The sequence below is a fragment of the Neophocaena asiaeorientalis genome, unplaced genomic scaffold (genome assembly GCF_003031525.2).
Source record: "Neophocaena asiaeorientalis asiaeorientalis breed wild unplaced genomic scaffold, Neophocaena_asiaeorientalis_V1.1 scaffold119, whole genome shotgun sequence".
Classification (NCBI taxonomy): Eukaryota; Metazoa; Chordata; class Mammalia; order Artiodactyla; family Phocoenidae; genus Neophocaena; species Neophocaena asiaeorientalis.
In genome coordinates, this window is record NW_020175821.1 from 2,968,949 (window position 1) to 2,977,948 (window position 9,000).

Here is a 9,000-nt window from a genome sequence, read left to right on the forward strand (position 1 = left end):
GCATTAACCTCTCTGTGGCCACTCCGTGCTAGGCGAGGGACCAAGCATCTAAGACTCGGGGGCTCGGCCCCTCCACCTGCTGGGCATCTCCCTCCCCAGTTATGGGGGGCGTGTCCAGCGCGTGCCTCCTCCCTTCTGCCTCCCGCCTGGGCTCCGCGCGTGCCAGTCCCCAGACGCGTGGTACCCGTGCTGGGGGTAGGAGGGCGTGGTCCCCGAGGTAGAAGAAGGGGGGCGCGTCCTCAGCTGTATGGTAATAAGGGTCTGGCCCCGCCTTCAGCGCCTCTCCTCACCTGGGTTTAGCCTCAGCTCCAGAGCCCACCTTCACCCCCCAACAGCCTCAAGCCTCGGCCCGCGTCCTGTCGCTCCGTTGGAGCAGGGAGGAACTCTCCTGACTGCAGAGTTGGCTCGAGCCACCAGAGAGTCCAGGGGCTGAGGCCGGGCAGACCCGGGTCCTCTCCTCATAGGGCAAAATGTAGGGTGGAACTGGAAGCGTGCGGACTCGTATGGGTTTCAGGCGGCTTCACCCGTCTCGCCTTCTCGGCTCCCCCGGGTGGCCCCACTTCTCCGAGCGGCGGCAGTGCAGCTGCTTTCCCGGAACCGGCGTGATCCCCGGAGGCTTTAGACCGGGGAGGGCCGGCTTCTCTCAGTGTCGGGGGGTGCAGAGGAGCGGTCTCTCTCCGCGACGCTGAGGGCGGCGGGGGCCTTGTGGCTTCAGCTGTCAGCCCGCCCGCACAGCGATGGCTGTCGTCGGGCGATAAGATCGGCGCGGGGGGGAGCAGGGACGCGGCGCGGGCCCGGGGGAGTCTTGCGGGGGGCGGGGGGCACGGCTCGGAGCCCAACAGCTGCCTAGGCCGAGCATGGTCTGATTTTTTTTTTTTTTTTTTTTTTTTTTTTAACTTGGTGGTGGTGAAGGATTGAGGGAGAAGCATGAGAAACAAGAGGTTGGGAGCGTGGGTTGGGGGAGGGGTGAGGTGAGGAGACGGGCTCCGGGGTCCCCCACGCACGGCCACCCCTCCCAGCCACCATCTGGCGCGAACGGGTTGGCGTGGGGAACCGAGGTGGGGCGGGGGCCGGCAGATGGGCCCAGGCTGCGCTCCAGAGTTAATGTAGGTTATGGACGGGCGGAGTCCCCAGGCCCGAGGGAGGAGCCCAGGACTTGCCTCCCAGCGATCCTGACCAGTGGGTTCTCTGCCCATCCTCTACGGATCCCTTAGTCCTGCCTAGGGTGCCAAAGAGTGCCCCTCGCTTTCCTCTGAGCTGGCATCCAGCCCTACCTAGTTCTGTCCTCTTCCACCCCCAAATCCTGGCCTGGGAGTTCATAAAAAACTCGCTCCTTTTCTGGATCTGGCTCTTGCCTGACCCTCAAGGGAGACATCCAGTCCCACAGGAGACATCTCGTTCAGTATTGGTAGATCTGGAACACTCTATCCCTCACACACATCCGGACTGATGTGCCCAAAAGCACTTTGCAAACAGTCAAGGACCAAACAAAAGTATCATCATTACCCTCAGAGTCAAGAATTCTTGAAAGGGATCCCAGAGATAGAAATTCTCTGACCTGTAGGGGGAAAGGGTTAAATTCTCTTCACCATCAAAAGGCATTCCTGAAGCACCTATTTGCTATGCGGTGCTGTCCCAGAAGTTCATTTACTCCCCTAGGACTCTAGGACGCCGCCCTTGGCCCTGACTACCTACTAGCGCTCCAACCCGCTGGGGTCCAGCTTTGCCCACATTTGCTGAGCAGGAGAGGGTCGCTTTGCAGGCAGGGAATAGAAATGCGGAGGCTCCACAACTGGGGCTCCTCCACTTTTCTCCCACTCGTGACTTGTGGAAGGAAAGACCCAACACGTGTCCTGGGGGCCCCCAGGAACATGAGGCTGTGAGGCTATCAGAGGCCGCAAATCACAGTGGGATTGGACCCACGTGGACGTCTGACGAACCTACGCCTCCGCAGACGCTCGGCCACGCCCTGGAGAGGGGGCATGATTGCAAGGTCCCACCAACCTGGGCTTCCCCGGACTGACTGTGGGCCCTCTGATGGTCCACAGATCCTCATCCCCACGAGCACCCGCAATACTGCCAGCGTCTGGAGCCACAGGGTCGAGGCCTGGCTTCAGGCAGGCCCACAGCCTCCGCCCCAGGGGCCTTCGGCTTTGGCCGTCCTCTCCGTTTGGCCGCTGCATACAGCCCCCAGCAGGCAGAACCCGCACCTGGGGCCCGGAGGCGCAAAGGTTTGACTCGCAGCCTTGCACCCGAGCTGACCCCTGGTGATTAGGGTGCGACTCGGGCCGAGGAGAGCCTCGGGGCCCCTCCCCCACTTGGTAGCCTACGCTCCCTCCCCAGGGCTGCCGTCGCATCTTCCCGGCCTCCAGCGCTATTTTGCACCCCGACCCCCGGGACAGCGTTCTCCGCGGGACGAACTGCACCCAGGTAGGAGCGCGATAGGGGCCGGGCTACAGCGCCCGCCGGGCAGGCCAAGGGAGGGGGAGCTAGCCTGGCTAGGGCGGGGCGCTTAAGCCTTGAGGGGCGCCGCTGCGGTCGCTGCGGGAAAGGGGCCACGTGCAGGGAGCGGCGGCCGGGGAGCTGCACAGAAGGCGGGGAGATTTGCAAACTGTTGCTGCCACATGGCTGCTCCATTCGATCCATTCACATTGAAATGAGGACGGCGCGTGCCTCATCTGCCGCAGGGCGCTGCCACGCGTCAGCCCGGCCCGCCGCATGCCAACTGGGGCAGTGGGGCTGGCAGGGCCTGGCAGCCGTGGGGGCGCAGCCCGGGCCCTGAGGCCAGGCGAGGGCGGGCGGGGGAAGGGCGGGCGGGGGGGGGGGGCGGCGCGCGGCGAGCTACCCTAGCCGCTCGGGCTCCACAGCTTCGCGGACCTTGGCCCTGCAGTTGGGAGCGAGCCGACGTGAAAGGACCAGGGACCGACAGGTTTCGGAGGGGGGCCAGGATCGATGCCGTCGCTCCCCGCAGATGCGCCCCAGCAGCGCTACTCTCCATCTGCCGCTGCTCGCACCTGCCGGTCAATAAATCGATTTTACAATTTAATGCAGCAGCTTCCCGCCCGCCTGGGACAGAGGCCGCCGCAGAACCACCTCCGCCCTCGCCCCTCCCCTCGAGGGGCGCCAGCGGTTAGGGCCGGGATTCCCGCTCGGCAGGCGGCGCCCCGCCGGGCCGCGTTCACCTCTCTCTGGAGTCCTTACAAGGAACTGCCTGCTCTGGGTCTTTCCCGCGGGACAGAGTGGGTTCCCCATAGGACAGGCCTGAGGCTGGTGGAGGAGAGAGGAAGATGATGACTTGGTGGTGGCCTTGAAGACTCATTTGGGGGCTTCACAGGGGGAACAGAATGCAGTGGCTGATGATAAGATGTGAGAGCCCCTGTGAGAAGGAGGAAGGGGTAGCACCTGGGGCATTGGCGCTGATAGCCACTGAGTTGTGAAGAATCTCCGCGAGGCAGCCCAGGAGGGTTGAGATGGAACGGGGCCTCTCCCCACCCTCTGCTTGAGTCGAGTGAATAAGCATGACATAAACCTGGCTCTTGGCACTTCCCAACCCTAGGGTCTTGGACTTGTAATTTAACTATAGCTCTACACCTCAGTTTTCTCATATGTGCAATGGGGATAATAATGATAGCCACCTGGGAGGGTGACTGACTATGCATTTGCAAATGAGTCCCAGGAGGAAAGAAAGGAAAAACGAGAGCTGAAGGCAAACAGTTATAAAGAATGAGGCAAAGGAGCAGAGGGTGGAAACAAAGAGAGGAAAGCTAGGTGGGGCATGGAAAGGAGATGGACACTGGAAAACCTCCACTGTTAAAAGCCCTGTGAAGGGCCTTTTGTGGGAAGAGGCTGTGACACGGTTCTCAACTGGAAGGAGAAGACTGGAGCTTTGAGAATGGGTTTGGATAAGAGATGGTTTGGAAGAACCAATTGCCCATGGCCAGATGACCCTCCAGCCAGGGCCAAATGTAGATCTCAAGCTGGCACCCTTCCTCCTTCATGGTGATGTTTCAGAGCAGAGGCATGTAGGAGGAGAAGTCAACTTCTGAACTGCCCTGGTCATTGAGGCTCCTGGCAGCTCAGGGGTCTCAGCCTTCCCCACATCACCAAGAGGGCACACAGACTGGGCTGGGCTGTCCACTGGTTTATGGCTCATGATTGATGACCCAAATGTCCCAAGGAAAGGATGTCCAAGTGGGTGAGACCATTAAACATGAGTCAGAGTGCCTGCTCTGCCTTCTCATGAGATCAGGAGAGCTTCCCACCTTCTCTCTGCCAGGCTCCCAGGAGCCTTGAGGGCCTGGGCTAGCCCCATACTCTTCTCCTTTACCTTCTCAGAAGGCCGGGGCAGATGGTGCCTGAGGCTGAGGCAGCTGCTGTGGACTGAGCCCTCTCCTTCTCAATGAGAACAGCTTTGGCCTGAAGAGACCATGGGCCCAAGAGAGAAGCAGCTGAGGGCCCCTGACCTGAGAAGCCTCTTTTAACTGTGTAGGAAGGAAGTGCTCCATAGGCCTCCTGTGTGCTGGTTAGAAGGAAAGAAGGAGAGAGTGGAGGGGCAGGGTAGAGACCTGCTGGCTGGAAGCAAGGGCCTTCATTGGTGGTGACCCGGCAGCCTCCCCAGCTTCATTTGCCAAACCCAGGGGAAACCTGGAAAGCTAGGGCCAGGAGCCACGCAGCGGGTATTTCCAGCCACAGAGGAGTCCGGGGTTTAGGGCAGCCTCCACGGCAACTTTCCCAGAGCCCCTGGCTTCCCCTTCCCTAGCTCCTTCCTGTCCCCACCCTAGCAAGTGAGGAGGGAGGCCCAGGGGAAGGGAGAGAAGGCTCAGGGAGGCCTCTGTGGGGAGACCCTCAGGCTGCAGGCCTTGCCCAGCCTGCCCTTGCCTCCTGCCCCAGTCTCTCAGGACAGAGGGGACTCTGAGAGGGCTTACAGGGCTAGAGGACAGAGGGCACAGGGCAAAGGCATTGCTGAGAGCGATGGGGCCAAAAGAGAACCTTCTGCCAGCCATACTGAAGGACAGGGTGGGGTGGGGGAGCGGAACCTGAGTTGAAAGTAAAGGTTCAGGCACCCCCTCAGTCCTCCATCTTGGACTGGTTTCTCTACCCCAAGGATTTTCTTCCTTCTCATCCACTCATCATCTGCCCTGACTGTGCTGGCCTCCACTGTCCTCTGTTCTTGTCCCCTCCCCAGCATACAGCTCACCTGTCCCTGAAACCTCTCTTCTCTGTAAACTCTGACAGGTGGGAAGCTCTCTCCAGCCCCACCTGCCTGCTCAGCCTTCACTCCCCTCTTCTGGCTCTGGCCTCCCTTTAGCATCCAGGCCCAGCGCTGCACCTGGCCCCTCCATGTCTCCGGGTCCTTGCGTGCACTTCACCTTCCTCCGCTGAACAAGCCATCTCCTGGAAGAAACTCTGACCTGTCCTCATTTCTCCACACAACCTCTGATCTCTGATCCCAGCTGCCACCCAGGACTCGAAGCAAGTAAGAGATAGCGGATGGGGTCACACTTCTCCCTCTCTGCGGCCCCAGAACCTGGGAGTGGGGATTACTCAGATGGGCCATGGTCCCCTGCAGCCTCCCTGGGAGGAAGGGTCAGGGCAGAACCAGGAAGTGCTGTGCTTCAATACTCTCATGCACAGAGAAAGAAACCAGGGACACGTGCCAGCTCTGTGAATAGCTGCCGGAGCAGGCAGGTTACTGTTCCCCGAGGAAGGCTGAGGAGGAATCTGACTGCCATGGTCAAGTAGGTGATGGGTCTTAAGCAGAGAATGGTGACCGGCTGTCTCCTTCTCCCACCACAGTCAGAATGAGAGGAAATGGGCTTCAGTTGTGGCAGGAAGGATTTAGGTTAGACATGTGGGAGAACTTCCTGTGACAGTGTCTACACTATGTATTCCAGTTGTTAATCCAAGTTGAACTCTCCCCTGGAGTTGATTAGAATTGCATGTTGATGCTTGCTAATCAGTAACTTGCCTTGCCTGTGATTAGCAAAGAACCTCCAACCCAGAGGATTCTCCTTAGGTCTAGACCGTCCCCAAGGAAGAAATCCAGAGAGGCCTGAGAGGCACCAGGACCTGGGCCTCCTCTCAGCCCCGAGGGGATTTGGGGAGGTGTTAGGCCACTGTGAGTCCATATCACTTTGCCTCTCCTGCCCCCAGCCCTCTGGTTACTGCTCTCAGAACAAGCCCTGCGGAGCTGTCCAGCCAACGCTAACTTTGCAGCAAAGGGACAGGCTTAATTTAAGGTCTGGGAGCTCACAGAGAATTTCCAGAGCAAAAATGAATATTCAGGGTTTCCAACACCAGGGGCTTCAGCAACAGTCTCAGCTGTCTCTGTAAGTTTAGAAACAGACAGGCTTCAACCCGGTTTTGTGCCCATTCACCCCACTCTCATGAGTGCTGCTTGGGCATCATGAACATTCCCATTGCTGGTGTCATTCTGCCACTGAGATCCCTGTGTTGCCCTGTGGCCGTGGCCAACTCCCCCGTCTCTTGCTTCCCCTCCTCTCCTAAGAGGTTTGATCCCTTACCCCCATTACCAGAACCCTTCTCCAGGTAAGAAGGAAGCTGGGGAGACCTGGGGTGAGTCTATCAAACTGCCATCAGAAGAAGAGAATACAGTCAAAAGATGCATTCCATTTGGGGCATGGCTCTGTGCACCCCCATGGTTAGTTTTCCTGGGTCAGGGCCTGTGTGTGTGGCCACATGCATATCCAGAGTTTGGTCCATTAGTCAACCAGTTGTGAATGAGGTCGACCATGTGCCTAGCACTGGGCTAAGGTCAGTGAGGCCAAAAGGAACATCCGATTCATCTAATGGGACATGGAGGTAAAATCGAGGGTCATGAAAAGGAATGTGATGATCTGCAGAACCAGGGTTCAGAGAGGGATGGGGGAGGCTTTGTGGGGAGTGAGGGGAAGGCACTGGACCTGGAGGAAAGAGCAGAACTTAGAAAAAGAGAAGAGAGGGCATTCCTGCCAGGCGGAATGGAGAGAGGAAAAGGATACGAGTGGAAATGAAGTAGGTATAGCTGGAGCAGACTTCGCATGTGCAGGGTTGGACGTGAGGTTAGACAGGTAGGGTATGGAGACCCATCAGACAGATGAATTCGGACTTGATTGATGGGCTTTAGGGAACCTGTGGGTTCTTGAGCCGAGGAGGGTGTTCAGCCACCATCTGGCAGTGGGGTGCAGGGTGGTCTGGAGCAGGGAGGTACAGAGGGAAGGCCAGAGGCAACTAGGAGCCTTCTGCATCTGTGGCTGGTGGCCAGGTATACACCAAAGCCTGGGTCCTGTCCTTGAGATGTCTGGGCACCTGAGAATGCCAGACCCCTGAGGACCTGCTGGGACAGGCCCCATATTTTCCTTGCCAGCATCCACTCTCTTCTTCCACCCCTGGCTTTCCAGATAGAGCCCTGCAAACACAACCAGCCTCAGGGCTTCCCTGGCTCCTATACTGAGAGTGGGGGCTGCTTTGGCCATACCTCTCTCCACACCCCACACCGCCCCCCACCACTTTCCTACTCTTTCCCTCAAGAGTCCTGAGGCCCTGCCTAGCAGCCTCGCTGGAAGAGGATAAAGGATTGAATCAGGCCTAGGTTCATCCAACCTCGGGCCTGAAACCCACAAAGGGAATCCAGAGGTGTCTCAAGGGAATGAGCTGGGGCCTTAACACCTAGAAACTCAGGGTGAGGTGAGCTCTCAAGGGCACCTAGACCAACCCCACATTCTATAGCCAAGGGCTTGAATACCTCCAGAGATAGGACCCTCCCTCCCTCTTCAGGCTGTTGCCTGCTCTTTAGATGGTTCTGGGTGTGAAAAGTGCATTCACTTCTTGATCCAAAAGGCCTGCTGTGGCCAGTGTGGGCTGGTGGTGTGGGAGAGCTCTGTTTGGGCCTTGCCGAGGGGCTTCTGAATTGGCACCGCTAGAGGGAGGGTCCACCAGCCTCTCAGGTCTGGGGTGGCTTGCTGGGTCCTGCGGGCCCCCCTGCTACGCCTGTTGGGTGCCCTCGGCGGGGGCAGTTTAAGCATGAGAAGCGCCAGTCAGTTCCCAGCTCGGCCCAGGGGGTGGGGCAGCAAGGGCGAGGCCAGCCCCGTCATCCCTTCTCAGCCTCACCGGGGCGGCCAGGCCAGGGTCAGCCTGTCTCACAGGCCGGCCCTCCCCAGGCTGAGATCATCGCCCTCCGGCCTCCATGGCAGCCCCCACCCCCAGCTGAGCTCACTGCCCTGGCCCGCTGGGGGACATTGTTGTCTCCTGCGCCCCTCCCCCGGGCTCAATGAGCTGTTTGTTGGCATGTCCGGCGCGGGCAAGGGGAGGGCGGGCACAGGGCGCCCGCACACAATGGGGATTCCGTCCATTCTGAGGTGGCTGCGGGAACCAGGCTGGCTTTGTCCCTGGGACCCTCATTCCCACCATTTAGCGGAGCCGGAACTCCAGGCGGAAGGCCCCGTATAAGAACAACAATGTTGTCACCCCGTCTGTGGGGGAGGGCGCTGCAGGCCAGGCCTCCTGGGGCCCAGGGGACCCACAGTTCGGGGCAGCCTGAGGGGCACCTAGGACAGGTCCTAGAGCCTAGGCTGTGACTCACATCTAAGGGAGACTCAGGAGGCAGATGCCCCCCACCCACACTGGCCCCGCCGGTCCGTCTGCAGCCCCCGGCAAGTGTGGAAGGGGGTTCCCTGGCATCCCTAGCTGTTCTCAGCTCCTTCATGTGCAAAGATGAGCCCTAAGGTGCAGAAGGGGTGAATGCACCCGGTAAGCCCCGTTTGGGTGGTGTGCTGTAGAGGGGCTGAGTTCGGGGCAGCCTGACCCACAGGCCTTTCTGCATGCATCTTGGGCGAAGGCCTTTGCTCAAAGCTGGGCTCAGGCCCGTTTCTGAGCCTCTAGCCCGGCCAGCCTGCCCCTTCGGAAGTGGCGCTGGCCACTCAGACAACAAGTGTTTATTTTCCAGGGTGAGGGGGGAACAGGACGTCACGGCGTTTCCCTCCTGCCTGGTGCTGCAGTGGT